The sequence below is a fragment of the Musca autumnalis genome, unplaced genomic scaffold (genome assembly GCF_047663935.1).
Source record: "Musca autumnalis isolate F117 unplaced genomic scaffold, ASM4766393v1 scaffold_1, whole genome shotgun sequence".
Lineage (NCBI taxonomy): Eukaryota > Metazoa > Arthropoda > Insecta > Diptera > Muscidae > Musca > Musca autumnalis.
The window spans coordinates 195,984,722-196,011,235 of record NW_027411644.1 but is presented as its reverse complement, the minus strand read 5'-3'; the positions used below and the strand labels follow the sequence as shown (position 1 = coordinate 196,011,235).

General features: G+C 36.7%; 1 protein-coding gene across 2 annotated transcripts in view; it reads right to left on the bottom strand.

Annotated features, from left to right (window-relative positions):
• Window positions 1–16,370, bottom strand: part of Calx (sodium/calcium exchanger 3) — a 534,678-nt gene extending 518,308 nt beyond the window's left edge. For both annotated transcript variants that reach the window (XM_073959657.1, XM_073959645.1), the window contains exon 1: window positions 15,388–16,370. The gene's annotated coding sequence lies outside the window, so the exon portion shown is untranslated. The remainder of the gene's footprint in view (window positions 1–15,387) is intronic.
• Between the last annotated feature and the right edge of the window lie 10,144 nt (window positions 16,371–26,514).

Sequence of the window (26,514 nt, the reverse complement as noted above, 5' to 3'; positions counted from 1 at the left end):
TTCCGTTCTTTTTCCAGTTTTGGGGATTTCCATTTTTTTGGTTGTTATCGTTGCTAGAATAACTAGTCTTTGCCCATTGCTGCTGTGTATAACTACATACATACATACATTTTTGGCCACTAGTCTTTTTTTCTTCTTTGAAACAAAATAAATAGTTGAACGCTTCTTGTTTTTAGTTGGCCTGACAGGTCAGTTGCCTGGGACTGACAATCATTGCTTTGAGTTTAGTTTTTATCCCTGGCATTTTTTTATTTACTCTGCAAGTCTTGGTGTGTGCGAGTGCAGCGGGAATTGATGTCTTTTAAAAATGTAGCCTTTTGTAGGCTGTTGAACCTTCAATGGATTTTTAGAGTAAATTCGTTAGTGTCGTCTCCTTTCTACGGTAGTGTGGTCAGACAATTTTTTGCAACAACAACAAGCTAACGATATGATTTTGTATTCTTTTTGTTGTGTGAAATATGAATTGTGGCCTATGCACACACACAAACACAATTTCACACAAATGATGCCACGTGGCCACACGGACTACAGGTTTTGCCAACCGTAGTATTATTTCGTTGTTTTTGTTATTGCTGGCCATCTTTATTTGATACACAGCATCCGATATGAGCCAACAAAATTACGGTCAAAAGAGTTCAAAGGCCATTGACCACTTTTTGTCATTGTTTAAGCTGTGGAAGTAGGTCATAATTTTTTAGGGGAGGATAGAATTCTTTTGCCAAGTTTCCAGAGAAGAACTTTTGTGGATTATGGCAACAAATAAATTCTAGTTATATAATTATGTTAACAAATATTTAATTGGGGCTTATCATAGAATTTTATATTAGTCTTTCCCTTCCGAGAAGCATTAGTAAGTGCTAAGGGACGAGTCCACTGGTTGCAGCTAATGATTGTCTAATATATACATTAGAGTGACCCAAAAAATGTTTGATTGGAACTCCTTCCCCTCTATAGTTTTTCCAATTGACTCAAAAATCTTATACATATATGAACTTTTATAACGATCCGTTAAGGTTAACACGTGCCACCCGGGTGATCTTTGTTTCCATGTTAATTTGTAAGGGGCAATGGTGCATTTTCAAGAAAATTCTCGAACAGCAGCATTTCTGGTCCAATCGATGAAAATTTTTTGCAACAGATACGATCAAACACGTGACTTTTCAAAGAAACGAGTTTAAACCCCAAGTATGTTTATACGAACTCCTTTTCAGAAAACTTAGAGTCGATTTAGACCGACAGGGTCCATCTGTCTGGTTGGTGCGCATGATAACTCTCGAAAAGATCAACCGATTTATTTCGAACGTTGCCACTCGTAATATTTAAATCAATTTCGAAGATGTTACACATCAGTGTCCTACTTCGGGTACCTACTTCACAAAAGCTCAACACTTTTCGCTATAATAGTGAGCACGATAACTCTTGAAGGGAGAAAACACAACTTTGCACAACGTCCATACCTAAGGATACCTCCCACACAAGATTTCAAAAATTTTCGGCAAATTGCAATACAGCTGTCTGTCCTAGCGGCTCCTATGGTCATGGTATGGCCAAAAACTCAGTTTATATGCACTTCCAGGATGGTTTTGTAAACTTTTACCGAAGTTATTTCTTGTGGTAAAACATCTGACGAAATAAAGTGGCTGGTAGACATGATGAACTCGGAAATAATAACTCTCAAATGTGAATCAAGTTGCAACATAGCTCAATACTTCACGTTAATCTCAAATCGTGGTGAAAGTTTAATAGCAAATATTTTCGAGAAATGTCGCAATATTCTTCATGTACCTCCCCCAAAAACTATTGTTGAGACCAAAAACTCGGGCTTTTTGCAGTATTTTTATGGTCTCTATTAAAATAATCGTTCCATTAACATCCCAGAAGGGACAAGGAAGACTTCTCTCATATCAACGAGTGCATACTGATTCATATTAGCTCAATTATGTGGGATCTACTTTTTTATAGCAGATCGCCGTGTTTTAAGACACCATTTGTAGAGCAGTCTATATTGCAACCCTATAATAGTATTTTCCATACCACATATCCGTGTGGACATACACTTAAGCCATAAAGGAGGACTGTTGTGCGCTCTAATTTGTGGTCAGGATGAGGATGTATATTTAGTGTATGAATTAGTTAAATCCCTGATTATTCTATTGACGTTAGTCTAGGATTTCTGTCATATTAACATAGTCTCCTAATGTTTTGAGCTCGATTGTCCTGATATGGTCGAGTCCCAGTATTATGTCGCTCTCTAGTAGCTGGTTTCTCGGGTTTGTGAAGGCCTGACAATGACAGAGGTAGTGTTTCAACGCTTCGTCGTCCTCTCTGCATGCCCTGCATTCACTGCTTTCTGCACAACCTATTTTGTGCAGGTGAGCTTGTAGACATAGGTGTCCTGTAAGGATACCCGTCACTCTAGTAATGTCTTTTTACGTAGTAAAAGCAGTCCCTTTGTTTTGCCCTCGTCTGGGTTCCCCCATAGGATTTTTGTGTTTTTTTCCTTGTCTTCTATATTCTAGAGGGATATATGTGCATCTTTTGCCCATGCCTTTAGCTCTATGCGCGTCGTCTTTAAGGGTTCGGTTTTATCTAGACTGACTGTAGGTTGCTCCCTGGCCTGTTTTGCACTGGTACCCATATAGTGTTTACCGTGCCATGTTGGGAGTAGTTGTTAATAGACTGTATGCATTCCAAGACAGTTCTAGATTTCAGTGTCTTGGTTGTTGTAGCCGTGATTGCTGCTTTGCTGTCCGTAAGGATGTTCGCAGTGGTGGCCTTTGTGTGAGTGTCAAACCAGTTCAGACACTCTGTTATCGCTCGGACTTTCGTCTGAAGAATCGTATTATGATCCAGCAGTCGGAGGGAGATTTTCGTTTCTGGTTCCATTATATATAGACCCAGTCCGGTTCTCCCCTCTAGCACAGCCCCATCCGTAAACCCGCAGCTTCCAGCGGGAATCTGTGCTAGAGTTCCATCGATCCACATGTCTATGTCTGGTATTAAAACTTCACACAAAGCTACTTCACTAATTTCAGGTATGTGGTCTGATACTATTTGGTTTATAGATTCACCCGTTGTTACCTTTAGTATGTTTTGGTGATATGTTTGGTGGTCTCTACTGATCCATTCGCTCATCGACTTGCTGCGATGGCTGCCTCATACCTAACCTGAATTTCTATTGGGTGTATAAACAAAATTGTTTCTAAAGCCCTAGTCGGTGTGGTCCTCATTGCCCCGCTAATGCTTAGACAACATGTTCTTTGGACTTTTTGCAATATCTTCACATTGCATTTTTTGATTTTGGATTGGTCTAATTACGCCTCTGCATAGCCAGTGTGTCATCCTAGGATTGAACCCCCATTTTGAGCCTATTGCCCTTCTACATGTTGACCAATGGCCTTGTCGGTCATTATGGTCTTTCCACTTAAGTTTCCTATCCAGAATTACTCCTAGGTATTTAACTGTGCGGGAAATATTTATTGTCTTATTTAGGAAAACTGGTTCCTCGAAGTTTCCCACATTCGTTTTTTTAGTAAAAAAAAATGTTTCCGTTTTTTCCAGGTTAACGTTCAGACCTCTCGGTCTGACCCAGTTGTATGCAATTTTAAGAGCCGTTTCTGCTCTTCTCCAAAGTATATTCGGATTCCGTCCCCTTAGAAGTAATATGACGTCGTCTGCGTAGCAGACTGGGTCAAATCCTTCTTCGGTTAAGGTCCTTAAGAGACTGTTTATGGTAGAAACCCACAAAAGAGGTGTTAGTATTCCTCCCTGTCGCGTTTCTTGTCCGACTTTGTCTCTTATTTTGACGTCATATAGCCCGTAGCTTATCCATCTGTTCCTTAGCATATAGTTGATCGAGTTCCTTAAGGCTCTGTCCACCTGAAACTCGTCTAAAGAGTGGATCAGCGTTTCGGTGCTGACTTTGTTAAAAGCGCCTTCGACATCAATGCATACAGCAAGTGTATACATCTTCATTTCAAAGGTTCTCTCTATATGGTGTACTACCTCGTGCAAAGCGGTTACCACTGATCTGCCTTTAACGTATGCGTGTTGTTTGACTTTAAACATATCGTTAGGGATTCTACTCTTTATCATGGTGTGGACCGTCCGTTCCATTGTCTTGAGTAAGAATGAAGTTAAACTTATCGGGCGATAAGGTTTTGGTATTGCGTAGCTTGCCTTGCCAGGTTTAGGGATAAAAACTACCCTTGCCTTTTACCAGGCTAGAGGGGTGTAAGCAAATTTTAAACAATCGTTGAAGATCCCGACTAGTTTGGACGCAATAAGATCCACTACCCGCTGCAATAGGGCCGGGAAGATCTGGTTGGTCCAGCTGCTTTGTATGGTGAAAAGCTCGTGGTGGCTGTCAATTTTTGGTGCATCTCCTGATGAGTAGGCCGACTCAGTCGATGCCTCGGTGCTAGCCGTGGTATTCGACGTAAAGTGCGTTTTCATCAGAAGGCCTAGAGTTTCTTCTGTTGTTTCCGTCCTTTTCCCATTTCCATCGACCATTTACTCGGTCTGTGTAAGGGTTTTGGCCATAAACTTCTTAATTTTGGAAACGTTGTTAACGCTATCCACCTGTTCGCAGAATAACTACCAGGAGTTACGTTTGGCTTTCCTTGTACGAGATGGGGGTACTCATATCTTGAACCCATGGTACTACTAGGAACGTTGGTACAAGTGATAACGATAATCCTATTGAATGTAACCAACCAGTCAATAAGAGGGAAACACAGTAAGAATCCAGCTGAAAAAAGCAATTTTTCATGAGTTTTTTACAGGAAATCTATCAATTTTTTTTAGAAAATAATTTGTTTATATGAAAGGTCACACCTTGAGCAACTTTCGGATTTTTTCTTTTTTTGAAAATATGGCACTAAATATGTCCACTACGAAACAATGTTTTTACTAAAGCAGTTTGCGGTGCCCACTGTTGCTCAAATAAACCGATCATCATGAGTTTTTGTGGGATCACTAAGAACCTAATAATCTTGTTCTTCAGCGAAACTCAATTAAAAATATGAATTTACAAAAAAAAAATGGTGAACAGTCAAAGTTTCTATTTTAACATAAAGAATTTATCGTTTTTGCCACAAATCCGTCATTTTTTTTTTTTTTTCAAAAAAGTATCTCGCTTAAGGGCTAGCTTTTTATGTATATAATTATCCCACAAAAATATATGAAAATCGGATCATCCGCTTTTAAGCCACAGTGGGTATCGCTTTCAAAAATGCCATTTCGAGAAAACCGCTTGATGTTACATACAAATCAAAATTTTCGATCGGATATGAGCGAATAAAAAATGTTCGATTTTGTTAAATTTGTAAGTGGCCATAATCTCTTAATGACTTTATCTTCCCCGTTTTGAAATAAAGAGAAACATAATAATGATCAAGAGATGATTCTTTGGTTCGGCCTGGCCGAACTTTTTATACCCTCCACCATAAAATCGATTAGTTGTCAATGAAAGCCGTACCTAAAATTTTCTGAGCGACATTTTTGCAGAACAATTAGAAGATGAAAAACGTCATCTAGTGGTAATTTTATAGCTGCACTTAAAATAAAGGACGAAAAGGACATTGAAGGAAGCGAGTTGAAAGAAGATGAGTTAATCCTCATTCGATTTGACTGAAGGCGTGTCTTCTCAAAAATAAGCTAAAGCAACAGTGAACAAAGATATAACGTTAATTCCTGATGGCTTACAGGGTCTCTAGCAAAAACTTCATCACGCCATAACGCGGAAGTTCGAATCACGGCGGATCTGTCCTTGGGGGTTCTTAATATACTCACCAAGGACTTTCTTCCCCAAGAGGAATTTTCCGTGCCCCAGACTTTTACATCCATTTTGTTGCACAGTGTTCAGCTAGGTGAAAGGTACCACCTACGGGGCTGTATCAAAGAGTCAACCTATCTTTATAATTTTTGGTGGAAAGTTTTATAACGGCAGGGAACCTCAAAAGCCAAATTGAGGGTAGTTCCATTAAACAATGTTGACCCTCAAAATACCGAAAATCAGGAGGTACCGTTATATACGAAAACATGGATCTATGTTGACGAATTTTAGTGAAGAAGTTTCGTGACCACTGAAAATTCAAATGTCAAATTACAGCTAGTTCGATTAAAAACTTATAGCTAAAACCTTCAAAATACCGAAAATCGGAAGGAATCGTTATATGGGTGCTATACCAAAACATGGATCTATGTTGGCGATGTTTGCTGAAGAAGTTTCATGGCCACTAAGAACCTCAAATGTCAAATTACAGCTAGTTCGGTTAAAATTTTTAGCTAAAATTTCCAAAATACAGAAAATCTGGAGGTACCGTTATATGGGGGCTATACCAAAACCTGGACCTATGTTGGCGATGTTTGGTGAAGAAGTTTCATGACCACTAAGAACCTCAAATGTCAACTTGTTCGGTTAAAAATTTTAGCTAAACTGTTAACATATTCTATATAGAATGACTAAAATGAAGTGTTTTAGGAGGGATCCCTTAATACCGTCCATTAAAATTAATTTTAGTGGAAGCTGTGTTGGCATCAGTGTAGAAAAATAGGTAAAAATGGGTTGAAGCCTACACGGTTTTTTATGTTTCCTTCCGATTTAAGGCTTAACTTTACATTTCAAAGAAAGACTCAAAGAATACTCAATGGGCAACATGATACTAGTGTATGATTTTTCGATATATCCACTGCATCCACCTAAAATTGATGTTGATATTTGGAAGGCGGAATTTCGGGGTTTTTTGAATTTTCCAATCTGGTAACAGTATTATAGAACTCGTGATTTTACGTCGTTTAATGTATATCTCATGAGTGTGCTCCTTACAATATCCTAGTAATATGAGTCTGAAGGCCAAAATTTGATGCCCCTATAAAAACCTATTTTTTGCGTTTAAACTTTACAAGTGTTATTCAATTTCCTTTGAACAACGCGTGAATTTAGTTTTTTTACGCGACGGATCCAATGAGCCCTTCCGCTAAAACCGCGGATATAGACACCTTGGAAATAGGAAAATCAGCAAAAATATATTGTGACAAATCCGTGTACTAAACCGCGATTTTCTTTAAACAATTTTACATAAATGGAATCCTTCACACGCGATTATAATATTTGCGAAAACGCATGTTATAAATTACAGAGATAAGCGAGTAATGTGGGTCTTTTACTCAAAATAGAATGTGGGGGCACATCCGCGGTTCTTGAAGAATCTATTTGAAATAGGTGTATATTGACGTATTTTAATGGGCGCTAATGAAACAGGATGCGTATCAAAATCGTATGTGAGATGCAACTGACGGCACAAAGTGACCGCTGAATGAAACATCGAAATTTGCATAGATATTGAAAATTATTGATTCACTGTAACTAAAATCGGATGCGAATCATCCGACTTTAACTAATTCGTGAATAACAGGCTTTTTAATTTTCATATTTTTTTGAATGATTGTAATTTTAATATTACTCTTAATTTCCTATCCTTAAAAGTTATCACAGTAAGCAGTTAGGCTTTCGCGATGGTAAACCATATTTCTTGATGAAGTTTTAGCAGAGTTCACTAATTATTATTCACTAATTCACTAATTATTATTTAGCGAAATAGTTGGAGAACTCTCAAATATTTTTTTTAATTTTTCTAATCGAACCAACAAATATATTGGGAATAATATTTTAACAATAAGTCAATAAGCCAATGTTTATAATTTTGGTTTCATATTTTTTACGCGTTGTCTAGATTTATACGAATTCTGAGGTAGTATTATTTAGATTTGCTTCAGATTTTTCTTTTAATTTTTTTTTTTTAACAAATTTTAGAAATTATGGTGCATCTACGGATGTATATCAAATGCTGTTACTGATATATGCATATATTTTCTCAATACAACAAATAAGATATTTTAAAATATTTTTTTCTTTATAAAAGAATAAAAACCGCTATAATTTTTGCGCGCATCGGCCAATTTTGTGAACGCGAGCAGATTTGAAACCACAATTTTCCCTTAACCTCTATACCACAAATCGTAGATGTGCTCGATTTTTTTTTAATTTTTTTCAAATGGAATTTTAAAGAAATTTAGTGTTTTACCATATATGGTTTGTCCAATTCCAATAAATTCTAAGTAAACAAACTTGGTCATTTTTTACTTTTTAATTCAATTGTATGTATGTGTTTTTCCCCAAATATATTAATGTATATACATTCATCTTAAAAATTACGTTTGGGTGTATTAATTTAATTAAAACGATTACTTGAAAATCATGATGTGAATGTAATTTTAATGCTGTTATAATAAATCCAATCAAGTGATATTTTCTTCACCACTCTATCTGAACCGCTTTTCCGGAATGACGCACAATTTAATTTGGTGAGTAACTTTATAGTCCTTGTGCGTATACTCTATTTCAGCAGTTATACGTACCTTTAGACCACAAATACTCTTCACTTAACTAGATTTTCATTATGTATTTAGGTACATACATATATTTATTACCGTTTATGTAGAAAATATTGCTTACCATTTAAAAGAATATTTTCATTTCGGATGTTGCCGTTAAAAGTAAATATTACACCGAAAATGGTAAATGATGTAATAACAAGTAAAAAAGAATAATGTAGCATGGTGTCGAACATAAACTAAGTTCGGACAAAATATTACCATTGCACAGTGGATCCACCCATTGGCCAAAAATAAAAAAATAATGTCAAAATTTTTGTACAACATCTGGCAACTCCAACAGCTATGACATGGACCTTTTTAAAAGTATATTAGTTTTTATCTTATTCGATCGCGATCTTCTTAATAATAGCTTCAAAAGTCGGAACATTTGACTAATATTTTTTGTTGTAAGTACAACCTATATTTTGAGTGCAAGTAAATATATTCAAAATATCGCGAAACTAATACGTATGGCAAAATATTATAGTGGATTTTGAAGGAGGAGGTTATAGCATAGTTTCCAATAAAAAATAGTGTTTTAGCGTGTTGTGGAATTCTAGTTAGCTGCATATTTTTTCGGTGTATTTAGTAATGCCAATTCGATCATATACTTAAATTTGACCTAAGGTTTTAGTCATGATGCCCACCAGTGCCCAACTCGGGAATAATTTTCCAAAGTAGGTCATGGGTTTAAGATTATTCAGTATTAAAATCAGCTGCCATCTAGTGCCAGACTATAAATAGTGGGACGCTGACTAAAGCTGCCCTAGAATAGGGTTTCTATGGATATGTTAGCGTATAACTCTTTTATCTGACCACGTACATTAACATAATTGGCATCAGTGGCAAGATGAAGAAATCTTCTTCCAAATCTGTTTTACGTTGGCGGTACGTGCCTTCCAGGAAGAACGCTATAAGATCTATACCAAAAATTTTACCAATTTTCAGACAAAAATTTTGATTTTTTTTTAATCCGCTAAATTGGTTGAATTTTATGTTGTTTTGGAGATTGTTTTCTTTCCCTAAGCCTATTTTTGCATCATAAGATAATCTGGACCTTTGTTCATGTCATTTTGTATTAACAGCATAAAACAATTCTTACCGTATACCCCCTCCAGAGGGGAAGGGGGGGAGAATGTTACGCTCGTGGTTTCTTAAAACACTCTTCGCAGCAGCACAAAGCTGTAACCGGCGCATTGGCTTGATTTTTACACTCTAAATATTTTTGGCCACTTTCTCCATACAAGTGGATCCACTGTGCATTGCTAAATTTTGGACCCGATCGGTTGGTTCGTTCGAGAGTTATCGTCCTCACCAGCCAGACAGTCCGTATAAATCTCTAAAAAATATATTAAAAATACGTACAGAATCTAGACAACGCGTTAAAAATATGAAACAAAACTTATAAATATTGGCTTTATAAATTGCATCTTAAAGCAAAAACAAAAGAGAAAACACTTATTGTTAATATATTATTCCAAATATATGTATGTATTTTTTGGTTCGATTAGAAAAATTAGAAAAAAAAATATTTGAGAGTTCTCCAACTATTTCGCTAAAATCCCATACAATAATTAGTGTACTCTGCCAAAACTTCATCAAGAAATATGATTTACCATCGCGAAAGCTTAACTGCTTACTGTGATAACTTATAAGGATACGAAATTAAGAGTCATATTGAACTTGCAATCATTCAAAAAATATGAAAATTAAAAAGCCAGTTATTCACGAATTAGTTAAAGTCGGTTGACGCGCATTCGATTTTCGTTACAGCGAATCAAACTCTTCCAATATGCATGCATATGTATTTCAATGTTTCACTCAGCGGTCATTGTGTGCCGTCAGTTGCATCTCACAATGCCAAAAAACTTAAAGTGGGTTAAAGTCGCGCAATGTGCATTCTACTCTTATGTTGATGCGCATCCAGTTTCATTACCGCCCATCAAAAATACGTTAATATACACCTATTTCAAATAGATTCTTCAAGAACCGCGGATGTGCCTCCACATTCTATTTTGAGTAATACACCCATATTAGTCACGTATCTCTGTAATTTATGACACTCGTTTTCGCAAATATTATAATAGCGTATAAAGGATTCCATTCATGTAAAATTTAAAAAAAAAAATCGCGGTTTTGTCAAAATATGTTTTTACTGATTTCCTTATTTCCAAGGTATCTATATTCGCGGATTTAGTAGATGGAAGGGCTCATTGGATCCGTCGCGCAAAAAAGCTAAATTCACGCGGGGTTCAAAGTAAATTGAATGACACGTAAATTTTACACGCAAAAAATAGGTTTTTTTTTAAGAAAATTCACTTATCAAATTTTGGCCTTAAGACTCCAATTACGAGGAAATTATTAGTAGCCCACTCATGATATATAAATTAAACGACGTAGAATAACGAGTGCTATAATCTTATTGTGAGTTTGGAATATTATCTTGTTGCGCGTTCGGATTATTAAAGAAAAATCAAAAAACCCCGAAATTCCGGCTTCAAAATGTCAGCATAAATTTTAGGTGGATACAGTGGTGATATCATACACTAGCATCATGTTGCCCATGGAGTATTCTGGGATTCTTTTTTCGACATAGTTTTATAAAATGTAAGGTTAATCGGAAGGAAACATAAAAAAACTTGTTGGCTTTTTCTTTTTTACCCATTTTTCTACATTGATGCCAACACAGCTTCCACGTAAATTAATTTTACTGGTCGATATTATGGGATCCCTCCTAATATGTTAACAGTTCGCAAATTCTGAAAGCGTGACACTCGGATTCATAGATTGTAAAATATTTTTGGTTTTTACCACATACATTTTGATACGATGAAAATTTGCCTCATCGAAATAATAGTCTACTTACGAACTGAATATCCGATTTAGCCTTCATTTTGCACATCGTAAAATTTCTTTGAAAATTACATCATGTTGCACGTAGGTAACGCTTTATGGGATAACACCTCGGGTATCTCCCTCATAAAGGCACAACATTTTCGCTTGAGTGCAGTTTAAGGGCTGTTCGGAGACAGTTTACAATTTTTACTGAAGGCACCCCATGAAGTTCTATTTACAGCGATGTTGTTCGTGGACAAGTCCATAAATCCTGACATAATGGTCCAAAAGTTTTAAAAACTCCTCCTCCCTCAGAAATGTTTATAAATTAAGTGCAGTTTTAGGCCAGTTCGAGGTTTGTTTCGACATTTTTATCATTCATTCTGATTACAACAACATATTTTTTCGCTGGCAAGTCCAGACTTCCAAGAGTTCTAAAAAACGTACGGCGACCACATAACCGGAAGAAAATTTGGCTCCGTCAACCATATGATCATAGGCACTCATGCCATATTCGCTGAACTGTACTTGACTATTTTTACCTTCCACCATAATATGGAGGGTATAATTAAATTTGTCACTCCGTTTGTAACACATCGAAATATTTGTCGGAGACCCTATAAAGTATATTTATTCTTGATCAGCATAAAATCGATATAACGATGTCCGGCCGTCTGTTGAAATCATGATACAGCTCGCAAATTTTTAAGATAGAACTTTATAATTCGGTACAGAAATTTACATTAGTCGTAGGATGTTTGGTAGGGAAAATGGTCTATATCAAAGTCCAAGTTTTGATATAGACCCTATAGAATGGTACCTCCCGATTTTCGGTATTTTGAAGGTAGTGGCCACAATATCGCAACGAAATGGCTAACATTTGGTATTTAGTCTTGTTTGGGCGTATAAAACATTCCACCAGGAATTTGTCGTTATAACTTCACGTCTTCACATAGCTTTACAGAACGGCCCCTCCCGATTCTAGGTATTTTGAAAGTTTTAGCGTCATTATTAGACAGAAATGGCTTAAATTTTGTATGTAGTCTTCGCTAGGGTTATTACAGCTACAAAATAGCCCTTGCAAAAAAATTAGAGAGTATATGTCCACGTTTTGGTATAGTCCCCAGGGTAACACTCGATATAAGGAATAATAGGAATTTTGTCCATTCAGGTTTTAATCTAGTCCCCATGAAACGGTATCGTTCAATTTTATATATTTCGAGGGATTTTACATCCTCAGTCTTTAGGCTAAAGATGGTATATACACTTTGATACGACCAACCAGTAAGGAAAGGATCAAATACCCTACACCACTGTGAATATGTAAAATATATATGGGAGCTAAATCAAAATCAGAACAGATTTCGATATAATTTCTCACATTTATTTGTAGCGAGTTTCGTGCATCAAATACCTCAAATCGGTCGAAAATAGCGGGTGTTTTTTTAAGCTAGATAGAACTTTAAATTGTAAAAAGTAACACAAAAAATTAAATTTTGATGAAATTTTTTTTATTTGTTTCAGTATACTCTGACAAATCATCATGAATAGACTCACGCTTGAACAACGCTACGAAATTATCCAAATTTACTTTGAAAATCAGTCGTCGATTCGACCCGTTGTTTTATGGCAAAATTGTGTTCAGCGATGAGGCGCATTTTTGGCTTAACGGGTTTGTTAATAAGCAAAATTGCCGCATATGGAGTGAGACCAATCCACAAGAGACCCTCCAGAAAAATGCACCGTATGGTGCGGTTTTCACGCTGGTGGCATCATCGGACCTTATTTCTTCAAAAATGAGGCCGGAGCTCGCGTTACGGTCAATGGAGATCGTTACCGCACCATGATCAATGATTTTTTGTTTGAAAATATGGATGACATTGATCCGGAGGAGATGTGGTTTCAACAGGATGGCGCTACGTGCCATACGGCGAACGCAACCATCGACTTATTGAAATCAAAATTTGGCGATAAATTGATTTTGAGAAGTGGACCTGTCAATTGGCCTCCAAGGTCGTGCGATTTGACACCTCTCGATTATTTCCTGTGGGGCTACGTGAAGTCGCTGGTTTATGCTGATAAACCAGCAACAATTGATGCCTTGGAGGCCAGCATTGTTCGTCTTATTCGTGACATACGGCCAGCAGTGCTCGAAAAAGTGGCCAAAAATTGGACGTCCAGAATGACCTTCGTCAAGAACAGCCGCGGTGCTCATATGCCCGAAATCATTTTCAAGTGTTAATGTCACGTATTGATCTTTCGAATAAAAAAAAATTTTGATTACAATTTAATTTTTTGTGTTATTTTTTACAATTTCAAGTTCTATCGGGCTTAAAAAAACACCCTATATGTCTATAAATAACTGTGCCAAATCATACCGAAATCGGTTCAGATTTGGATATATATATTTTCGCCCGATTTCACGTCTTTGCTGCACCAAACACGCCATATACGTCCGATTTTGATGAAATTTGGAATTTTTGACTAAATTCGGTCTAGAAATAAGTGTGCCAAATTATATCGAAATCGGTTCAGATTTGGATATAGCTTCCATATATATTTTCGGCCGATTTCATGTATTTTCTGTACCAAACACGCTATATATTTCCGATTTCAAAGAAATTTGGAATGTGTGACTGAATTCGATCTAGAAATAAATGTGCCAAATTATATCGAAATCGGTTCAGATTTGGATATAGCTCCCATATATATTTTCGGCCGATTTCGCGTATTTCCTGCACCAAACACGCTATATAAGTCCGACTTCAATGATATTTGGAATTCGGTATGGAAATAAATGTGCCAAATTATATCGAAATCGGTTAAGATCTGGATATACCTCCGATTTTTATTTTACATATTCACAGTGGTGTTGGGTATCATATAGTCGGCCACGCCCGACTTTGATCCTTTCCTTACTGGTTTTTAAATTTAGTTTGCGGCCTTGGTTATGACTGTAAAATTTTTTCGGGGGCAAATCCAGACTTCCTGAGAAATTGGCCTAAAAACTCAAAAAACCCCTATAGACGTCAGAAGAATTGTGTTAGCTTCTTTTCTTTAGGTCCAAGGCTGAGGTACACCATCTCTTTCGGCACAGCTGACTGATACTTTCTTACTAGTTTGTCAAATTTTTGAACCGAGATTGCATGTTCTCATATAATACAAAAGCTATATTCGGAAAATTATAAATATTGGTCCATGTTTTGGAAATAACAACGATGATGCCCCAGGCTCTTTTAAATGGGGTTTCCTTCTTTATTGGATTTAGTTTGGTAATTTGGACTTGCAATTGGTAGAAAACCTCTGCGTAGGAAATTATCAATATAAAATTATTATTATCAGTTAATCAGTAATCTACTCCTCCATGGAATATCTTAGCACTTTCCCAAACGAATGGAAACTAATTGCTCCTATTTACTTCAGCTGCAGTTCATGGTAGAGGGATTGTAGACGCATTGTAGTCACCCGCTGTTCGATGGAACATAAGGTTGATTCCATAGGCCGCGCACTTAACATCAAAAGCGATCTTAATGCAACGACACCTAATTAACATTATCTATTAATAGTTTTCTTTATTGTATGCCTTATTCAGCACCATCTAAATAAAATCACAATTTCCCTTTTGCCAAAAAATGATGATACAATTACTCCCTCCGCCTTCCAAAAAAAAAAACATGACAACCATAAGAACAAACAAAATTGCAAAAGCCTAATTTTATACTCCGCAATATACTTATTATGGAGGCAGAAGATATAAAAATCTTTGCACACAGAAATTGTTGAGTTCAAATGTCATTGACCGAGTGCAGTGTGAGAGAGAAGAGCAGCAGAATCTGTGGAGCCACTGCCAAGAAAGATTTCGACAGCCAAAAAAAAACTATACTATACGTATATGCTCGTGTAAAATGAAATCAGAAATATTCCAAAGCTCTCTGATGTCATGCATTACGTGCCGAAAGCGAAAAAAAAAAACTAAAAACAAAATCAACATGAAAAGGTCATCATCATCGTAAGTTTTTTTCTATTTTATTTATTGTCAATGAAAATCACAAAGCCTAATAGTAGGCAAAGTTTCGTTCTTCTTCTTTTATATTGGAATATAAATATATTTACTTGTTGTTTAGTTGGAGATTGCCGTTGTTGATGTTGTTGTTGTTGTCAGCAAACAGGCATAGAGATGAAGATGACAGCATAGGTAAAGTCGTTGAACTGCAAACTATCTGCAGCAGCAGCAGGAACTCCCAAAAACTAAAAGTAGGCAACAAATTATGGTGGAGCCTAAAAGTATGTCACAATTTTTTGTGTTTCTTTTTCTTTTTTTTTTAATTTGGATTTTTTTTTCTTAAAAATCTTTTCCACTTCACATTACTTTTAATTTCACTTCATTGAATATTCAACAAATTATCCTTTACCAGCTTTTTGTTTAACAATTACAGCTGGAAGTCTCGTGTAACATGAAGAGGAGGAGGAGCGGGCGGAATTATGGTTTGGGGGTTATGAGAAGGGCTAATTGTGGTATTTACACCTTATTCTCTTGTTGGCTGGCCCCTAACCCAAATATCGGCAATAGCAGCAACAACAACAACATTGACACGAAATGTCGAAACCGTCGTCACCGTAAACTGCAGCCGCAGCAGTTTAACTCAGTCGCACTGCGTTCGTTGTTGTGGATATTAGTTGCTGTTGTTGTTGTCGTTGTAAAAATTGTTAGATTTTTCGGTTTTTTTATAAACTTAAAACTGAGTTGTAATTCTCATTATCCTCATTGTTGTTGTCGTAATCAATTTGTTAATTTTTTTTCTTCCTTGACTTAACAATTTTTCATGGCGAATACCAATCAACCGCACGCATTTTTAGCAACACCAGACATATGCACATATAGCTTTGTTGTTGTTTTTTTCCGAATTCTTTTTTATTCTTCTTTTTATTTGATTATTTTAGTAGTTGTTGTTAATTTTTCATACGCGCCCGGTATTTGCGTTTATCGTTTTTTTGTTTTCTTTCTTCTTCGTTCACTTTTTTCACATTGACCGTTGTAATGCGCTCGTTTGTTGCAGAAAGACTGAATTTTCCCATTGGGTTTCAACTGTTCGCCAGCCATATGTTGCTCTCCATGTCAGCCCTAAGGATAATAGCCGCAATAGGAAACTGTTATACTACGCAATGTTGATGACTTTTCGAACAGTTTGCTTGGTTTTGGAGTGTGCGCTTTGAGTTATTCTCTCAGCTTTTTGCTTTTGGCCTCTCTCGCTCACTGAGTGATTTTTTACTCTCCACTCAACATACATTTGGGCTGCATAGCCCATGCAAATTTGTTTGCAATTAGAATTCATTTAATTCGGAACAAATACCATATGGCAGTAGCAGCATAGCATACATTTAGGCCGGGCATAAAAGTGTTGCATATCCAATGTGCGCCCTTTAGTTTTAGGAATTACAAATTGGTGCAGACGTGTTGATTTACATATAGATGCTGTTGGTGCAACACCCAAAATTCTTTGATGTAGAATTTTTACAATAGGGTGGATGATAGTTACAAGTTGGTTGTGAGGTTTGAAGATGATATGAGAAGATTCCATTGTCATAGCTTTTTAAATACAGGGTAAAGATAAGGATAGGAAGAAAACGGCGTTATGCTCGGTCGCACCATGCTAATTAAATCTTTCACCATAAATATTATTAGAACCAGATTTCAGCCATTTCTGTTGGATTATGCCGTTCTTCTGTGGATATAATAAAACGTTGACCTATGCCGATAATTTTATACAGGAATATGTTATATTTGCAACGGAGACTAAATAATATGTGTTAGAATATGACCAGAACGTTCAAATTAGCGAAAATTGACCAGTACCGCTAAATACCAAATCATCGCCCTATGTTGAAAAATGGGGAATGGGGAGCTACTGCATCAAAACATGTACCTATGATGACAATTTTTGGCTTAGCGTTTTGCAACCACTTGGAAACTCAATTGTCAAATTACAGATAGTTCAATCAAAAAATTTAGCTAAACTCCTCAACACATCTTAAATCGGGATGTACCGTTAAATGTGGGCTATACCAAAACATGGACCTATGTTGAAAATGTTTGGCGGAGACGTTTGACGACTGCTGTGTACCTCAAATGTCAAATTACAGATAATTCGTATAAAAATGCTGCTAAACTCTTCAAAACACCTTAAATCGGAGATAGCGTTATATGGGGCTATACCAAAAAATGAACCTATGTTGACAATTTTTGATGGTGATGTTTTGTGTCAAAAATCTGCAAGTTCTGTTAAAACTTGTAGCTAAAATTAAATGAAAATCAAAATACCGAAAATCAGGAGTTACCGTTATATAGTGGCTATACCAAAACGTTGACCGGTATAGCCCATAGTCGAACTTGACCTGCCTATGGAAAAAATACAATCGCACAGCTTCACAGTTCTTGATAAAAATGTACAACTTATCAGCACTACTACATCACCAGCATAAGCCCCCAACTTACTAGTTACTCATCCCCCAGCATCAGAGAGTATTATTCAGTTGCGGATCATCAACACGGATTCCGGAAGGCCGTACCAAGAAAAGTGATGGTTACATTAAACTTGACTACATCATTTGATACGGTCAGTCATGCTAAGCTGTTCGAGGATGTCGCGAATACTAACTACCCTCTGGCGTAGATTGAAACTTTGGGTCACCAACTACGTAAATCTATTGCCGCCAGACACATCTGGAATTCAGAAACAAAAAGTCCTAACACCGTATTATGAAGCAGAAAGTTCCCCAAATGTTTTATTTCCTGAACGGTTTAATCTCTAATTTACTGAATCCCACGCCCTACCGACGGCATTGATATAATTAGGTACGCGCATGATTTTACGCCAGGTCTTATCGTTGATTGTTGTGATGATAAATGCATATCTCATTGATCTTAAAGATAGAAATATGACCCGCTAACGCGAGTAATATTGAAATTCCCGCCACTTAGTCAACAGCCACACTGTTCACTACATGGACTGCGGAGATGAAGCTCCGACTTAATTTCGATGGACCAATAATTCCGACCTCTAATTACTCCAAAGTCCTGGTGGTCATAATCATAGCTTATACAAGTCGTCCGCACTTGCCGCAGCTTAAGTCCCTAGCCGGTAGCACTGGGGAGCAGATAAAGAAACCTTCTTAACCATATACAACGGGATATGTAGGCCTGTGGTAAGCTATGTGGTGATAGTCTGGTTTGCCAACGTAAGGGATACGCAATGTAGGAACTTACAAACTTCCATACAAAGGCTCGTGGATTTTTAAAAATATTTTTAGGGCATCTACAAAGGCTCGTGGATTTTAAAACTATTTTTAGGGCGTCTAGAATGGCTCGTGGATTTTTAAATATATTTTTAAGGCATCTACAAAGGCTCTTGGATTTTTAAAAATATTTTTAGCCATCTACAAAGGCTCTTGGATTTTTAAAAATATTTTTAACCATCTACAAGGGCTCGTGGACTTTTAAAAATATCTTTAGGGCATCTACAAAGGCTCGAGGATTTTAAAAATATTTTAGGCCATCTACAAAGGCTCGTGGATTTTTAAAATTGTTTTTTAGGGCATCTACAAAGGCTCGTGGATTTTTAAAATTGTTTTTTAGGGCATCTACAAAGGCTCGTGGATTTTTAAAAATATTTTTAGGGCATCTACAAAGGGTCGTGGATTTTTAAAAATTTCTTTAGGGCAACTACAAAGGGTCGCTGATTTTTAAAAATATTTTTAGGGCATCTACAAAGGCTCTTGGATTTTTAAATATATGTTTAGGGCACCTACAAAGCTTGGTGGATTTTTAAATATATGTTTAGGGCACCTACAAAGCTTGGTGGATTTTTAAAACTATTTGTAGGGCATCTACAAAGGCTCGTGGATTTTTACAAAATATTTTAGCGCATCTCCAAAGCTCGTGGATTTTTACAACTATTTTTAGGGCAACTACAAAGGCTCGTGGATTTTTAAATATATTTTTAGGACACATACAAAGGCTCGTGGACTTTTAAATTTATTTTAAGGGCATCTACAAAAGCTCGTGGATTTTTAAAAATATTTTAGCGCATCTACAAAGGCTCGTGGATTTTTACAACTATTTTTAGGGCAACTACAAAGGCTCGAGGATTTTTAAAAATAGTTTTAGGGCAACTACAAAGGCTCGAGGATTTTTAAAAATAGTTTTAGGGCATCTACAAAAGCTCGTGTATTTTTTACTACTATTTTTAGGGCATCTACAAAGGCACGTGGATTTTTAAAAATATTTGTAGGGCATCTACAAAGGATCGTGGATTTTTAAAAATATTTTTAGGGCATCTACGTAGGCTCGTGGATTTTTAAAAATATTTTTAGGGCATCTACAAAGGCTCGTGGATTTTTAAAAATATTTTTAGGGCATCTACAAAGGCTAGTGGATTTTTAAAAATATTTTTAGGACATCTACAAAGGCTCGTGGATTTTGAAAAATATTTTTAGGGCATCTACAAAGGCTTGTGGATTTTGAAAAATATTTTTAGGGCATCTACAAAGGCTTGTGGATTTTGTAAAATATTTTTAGGGTAAATGCAAGGGATCCTGGATTTTTAAAAATATTTTTAGGGCAACTGGCTCGTGGATTTTTCAAAATTATTATGCATATTTTAAGGGCACTTACAAAAGTTAGTGGATTCCTTAAAATATTTTTAGGGCGCTTAAAAGCGCTCCTGGATTTGTAGAAATATTTATAGGGCGCTTACAGAGGCTCGTGTATCATTGATAAAATTGTTTGCTGCAGAAACAAAGGCTCGTCGATTTTTAAAAATATTTTTACGGCAAATACAACGGCTCTTGGAATCTAGACAATGCGTAGAAAAATACAAAACCAAATTTATAGAGATTGAGTACATAAATTGCATATTATAACAACAACAAAAGAGAAAAACTTATTGTTGGAAAATATTGTTGCAAATATATTTTTTTGGTTTGATTCGAAAAATTAGGAAAAAATATTTGAGAGTTCTCCAACTATTTCCCTAAAATCCCACACAATTATTAATGTGTACTGATAAAACTTCATCAAGAAATATGGTTTACCATCGCGAAAGCTTAACTGTTCCCTGTGATAGCTTCTAAGGATAGGAAATTAAGAGAAATATTGATATTACAATCATTCAAAAAATAAGAAAATTAAAAAGCCAGTTATTCACGAATTAGTAAAAGTCGGTTGATGCGCATCCGATTTTCGATACAGCGAATCAATCTCTTTCTATACCTATGCATATTTCGATGTTTCACTCAGCGGCCAAATGTGCCGCCAGTTCCATCACACAATGCAAAAACCTTAAAGTGGGTAAAAGTCGTGCAATGTGCATACGATTTTGATGCGTATCCGACATCAGTAGCAGCTATCAGAAATACGTAAAAATACACCTATTTCAATTAGATTCTTCAAGAACCGCGGATTACTAGGATGCTGTAAGGAGCACACTCATGAGAAATGCATTAAACGACGTAAAATCACGAGTTCTATAATCCTATTATGAGTTTTGAATATTATCTTGTTGCGCGTCCGAATTATTAAAAAAATCAAAATAAAAAAAAAAAACCCGAATTAAATGATACACTAGTATCATGTTACCCATGGAGTATTCTGTGATTCTTTCTTTAGGCATAGGTCTATACAGTGTAACGTTAAGCCAGAAATCGAAAGGGAACATAAAAAAACTTGTTGGCTTCAACCCATTTTTACCCATTTTTCTACATTGATGCCAACACAGCTTCCACGAAAATTAATTTCAATGGTCGACATTATGGGATACCTCCTAAAACAATTCATTTTAAAGAATTTCAATCATACTATATAGAATATGTTAACAGTTCGCGAATTCTGAATGGGTGAAACTCGGATTCATCGATTGTAAAACATTTTTGGTTTTCGCCATATACCCTCCACGGTGCTCTTTAATCAAATTTAAATGGAAGGTGCTTACACCTGGGAAGTTTTTGCGGATTCTGAAACTACAATGTTCATAGATGAGAAAAATCAAAAAACTAAAAAAATCGACGGAGCGCTTTTTAAATAAATCGGATTCAAGTTGACATTTTTAGGGGTTGTTTAGGTTTTTGCGAGTCCGCAAGTCCTATCAAAATGGGAATAAAGAAAATGTTGTAGCTATCAAAATTCTCTACATGATTGACCTTAATGATATTTTCGTAGGTTTTACAACTTTTGAGATATAGACGTTCAAATTGGGACTTGCGGTTTCCAAGCAAAATCGTGAAAACCTAAAAAACACCTAAAAATGTGAATTTTGACCGCGATTTAAATAAAAAATCCCTACAGCGATTTTTTCTTGTTTTTGGATTTTTCTCATCTATGAACATTGCTGTTTCAGAATTCACAAAAACTTTCCCTGTGTAAGCGGTTTTCATGAAAAGTTAGTTGTTAAGGCGCACCCTTCATGACATTGTTTTATAAGGGGGCGATACAGTCAGTGCATTGCCCCAATTTGAACTTCAATATCTCAAAAATGGTAAAACCTACGAAAATACCGTAAACGTCGATCTTGTAGAGAATTTTCATAGCTACAACATTTTCCTCAGTCTCATTTTGATAGGACTTGCGGTTTCTAAGCAAAATCGTGCAAACCTAAATAACCCCTAAAAATGTCAACTTGAATCGCGATTTTTTTAGTTTTTTGATTTTTCTCATCTATGAACAATGTAGTTTCAGAATCCGCAAAAACTTCCCAGGTGTAAGCACCTTCCATTTAAATTTGATTCAAGAGCACCGTGCCTCCTTAGCATAAATGCTGAGGGTATAAATATGCTGCGTCTATTGTTATAAATGTTTGCTATGGGCAGCAAACTAAGCCACCAATACTGAAAATAATTAATATCTACCCAAAGAATAGCAGATGGTAGTTATAATCTGATTCTTAAGTGGTCTCTAGCTCAACAATTATTGAATTATGTAGCCTACTTTTGTTTGTAACAAAGGATATTATGAAGCTCGCTTTGTTTCTCAAAAATCCTTCATTGGTTATATGAAGCTTTATGAAAATGTCTTTCCTGATTCGAAAGATTTTCAAAGGATCATTCCAATTCAATAACAATTATTAAACCGTGATTAGTATATCAGACACAATCGTATAACATCCCTTGCAATTATGCAAATCTAATTGCATCATTCTTAAACCAGAAAGTGTAATTGGTTTCCCTGCAAAAAAAAATCCCTTTAATAACCTAAATTTTCTAATCTTAGCTCTCACAAAGTGATGTGGAGGTATCTATCATGGTAAAACATTAGATTCACATTTACATCATCGTCATTTATTAAATTGTGAAAACTCAAAGCACGAAACTGGAAGAGATGGCAGAACAAAACGACGAAATGAAATGAAACAAAACTGTCCATTAATCATTGGTTACACAGAAGTGCATGCAAGAAATTCAATTAATTTTTCCTCACATGTGTTCTTTGTGTACAGTACAAACTACATACCCACATATGAAAGGGGATGGGTAAATTTACAGAGTAAGTGCCAGCAAACGCCAATGTTTATTTTTATTTATTTTACTAAAAATAAAACAATGACTAAAAACGTTACTGCTTCCACTTCTAATCTCATCTATGAACATGGTTACTGTTGTTAGGTGTGTGTGTGGGGGAGGTGTTGTCTAAAAGCCATATTTTTATAAATTAACTTACATGTACGTATGTTGCAGAGCATATAAAGCCATTTCAGCAGCACATCATTTCTAACAACTGTCATTTTACGAAAAAAACCTTTTTGTTAAACGGAAATTAATAAATGCAAAATGTGTTCAGCAGCAACTACGAGAATGTAGTCTGTGAGAAGTTGCAGGAAATTCCACATAAAAGGAAACCAACAAACATATTCATTATATGTACGAGTACGAGCAGAGAGACACAAAATGAATGAGATTAAAGACATGCAAATGTATGTCAGAGGTGGTTTTATTATGGACTCTTGCAATTAAGGTTAATTGCACCACAATCAAAAAGTTGCATCTTTAATTAAATAAGAAAAAAATGCTCTTAGGAAAAGAATATTTTTAATAATTCCTATCAGGCGTATACATAACGACAGCACTAAGACGTTCCATGAGCCCAATTTCGGAGGAACATTATACTATATTCAACAACTTTCAAACAGTTATTGTAGTTATTACATTTTCTTTCTAAGCAGACACTGTAAAATGTAATACAAAATGTAATGAACTATTTGTAGCTTAGGCAAGAGACCAGGGATAACTGGGTGACTTCCGAAAATTATTAAGATTTGTTTTAAGATTAAGTATAATGTTTTTTATAGAGAAGCATAATGTATCCTGACCTTCTTATAGAGGGCCACAAGATCATCTAGTAAGATCTTCAGAGGCTATAAAGTCGGAGATGACAATAGAGAGATGATCCGAAACAAGGGATATGACGGGTTGCCAAGTCACGTCATTCGTCAGTCCAGGTTACACGATAGATATGTCAGGCGAACTATGGCAGTATCCCCTAATCCTGGTGGGTGCGTCCTCGTTCGCGGTGCAAAATGTGGAGTTATATATTTATGCAGGCACATCTATGCGTCTTTGCTTATCCCCTAGGTTAAAAAGGGTTGAATCCAATAGCTCATGATGCGTATTGAAATATTTTAGGACCAGAAGGTTATCACCTTCCAATAGTGGCCTGATGTCAGACGAATAACGCGGGACACAGCTATTAATCGGCGGAATATACACAATATATTTAACAGTTTTATCTCGGCGGTTCCTCACTTTACAGCTAAACCCATACGTTCCAAGTACGGGACTAGAGTCGAGTTCAAACTAGATGGGTCCGCGCTGGGCACATTGGTGCAACAAGATTGCAAGTCCACCCCACTTCTCGTACGATCCAAGCGTAAAACGTTGTATCCATCACAACTCAGAAGACTGCAGGTGTGGTTCAGCCTCGTTTCCTGAATCGTCTCCTCTCCTTCGTACTGCTGTTGGGGAGATTACAGGGTAGTTTCATAATCCGATGACGACGACAAAGATTCACTGGGGATCACGTTGGCGCAACACGAAGCTATATAATCCCTATCGCTATACTCCCTCTGGAAGGTCAGGCTTGAACTATTCCTGAAATCTACCCATTCACGGCACCGTTGCATCCCACCGACCTATGGTGGATTAGACTGTGACAAACGAGCCAAAAGTATAGTAAGGCGTTACTCTCTATCTCGGCATGGACCAAAAGCAGTAACAGAAGTCAAGTCACACACTTCCCAAAGAACGCAAATTTATGTGGATTGTCAGTGTAAAGTACGCCTTGGAGGCGCTAGAGAAACAGTGGAGCTTATATCTGACAACCTTCTGCCAAACCGAACCAACAAATCTGCTTTTTCTTGACAAGGATCTGAAGTAGCTACAGCGAGAATGGAATACCGCAATGTATTTCAGCACTCTATCAAGATGAACATAATGAACCACAAGGTCTACGAGTGAAGCAGCTGTCTACTACGACTGCTACACGTTCTTTAACCTAGACTAGCAGCACCAGAGCATCTCGACATTCATAAGGGCTCTTGGCTTTCAGATGATCAAAAAAAAGGACAAAAAATCAAATTGATCACATTTTGATAGATGTAAGAAATTCCGTGTTGCATGTACGATCTTTCCGAGGAGCAAACATCGAACTGGACCACGACTTTGGTGCCATAAAGTATGAACAGACACAACACGGAAGATGGTCATCGTTAAACTGTAATGAGACCAGACAGCCACATCATATTCCACTCAACTGACCCAATTGCTCAATGAAAGCACTCCTCGTTCCGTAAACACATCAAAACACAAGCAAAGTATTGCCCACTCCATACAAACAGCAGCAATTCCATACTTGGATACTAGAGACCTCACCCGAGAAACCCTACCAAAAGAAGGTATATAGGAATAATCTGCAATAAGTAGCAACGCGTAGCACACTAGAGAGGTATGAGGTAAAACAGAGAGTTTGCTTTGGATATGGAAGAACATTTTTCCAAACTGTTAATATTCAATACTTGCGAAGACAACAAAGATATCACAAATCCAATCCCAGAAGATGGCATTGAATGTATAACGGCCCGCCATGATGAGGTTAAGACAGCAATAAATCGGCTGAAGAAAAATAAGGCAACAGGAGGCGATGGCCTACCAGACAAGCTGTTCAAAACCGGAGGGGACAGGCTGATCAGGTGTATTCATCAGCTAGTTAGCAGCATCTGGCAGAAAGGACACGTACCCGACGACTGGAACCTGACCATCCGATCCACAAGTACAAAGTACTGTGATAGTGTCAGGGATATTGTGCGAACGACTAAAGTCTATGGTCAGCGAAATCATTGGGCCATACCATTGCGGCTTTACACCTGACAAATCCAGCATTGACCAGATATTTACTCTGCGCAAATCCTAGCAATGACCCAAGAGATGAAGATCGACACTTACCATAATTTTGTCGATTATAAACCAGCCTTCGACAACCCCTTACGTTCAAAGGTATTCCAGGTCATGTCTGAATTTGTTTCCCCCGCAATACTCATTCGATACCCAGTCCTCAGTTTATAATACAAAACACTAATACAACCCGTAGAAATGTATCGTTCGAAGCCTGGGTACTTGCGCAAGCAGATAAGACAGTGCTTGGTGTGCTGGAGAAAAAAATCTTGGAAATATCTACGGGTCATTATGCGTTGAGGCTGAGATACAACGACTGCGTGTGCAAGGACATGTCATAGGAATGAGCGATGATAAACCCACTAAAAAGCCGTATAAGTACGGGCGCATGGCGGTACATACAGAACTGGAAGTCCAAGGCTTCGATGGAGTAAACAAGTTATTCCAACTCCGAGAACTAAAGCAAGACATAGAAAGGCATGGAAATCTTTTCTTAGTTCGGCATATAGAATAAATGTTCTGTAGAAGGTCAACTAAGGAAGTAAGTGAGATGACTTCGTGGTCTACCTTAAGAACAATTTAAGGTGTTCTATAAGAAAACTTTATGATCATAAGAAGACTTATTGGTCTTCTACAAAAAAATAATAGAAGAATTCACAAACGTCTATCCCATGGCATTCTATCACAAGATGATGATCACAAGATCTAATGGTCTTCTATAAGAATGGCATTTTATAGGAGCCCCTCGTGGTATGTATTAAGAAGACCTCGTGGCCTTATAGATTCTCATTGTCTTTATTATGAACT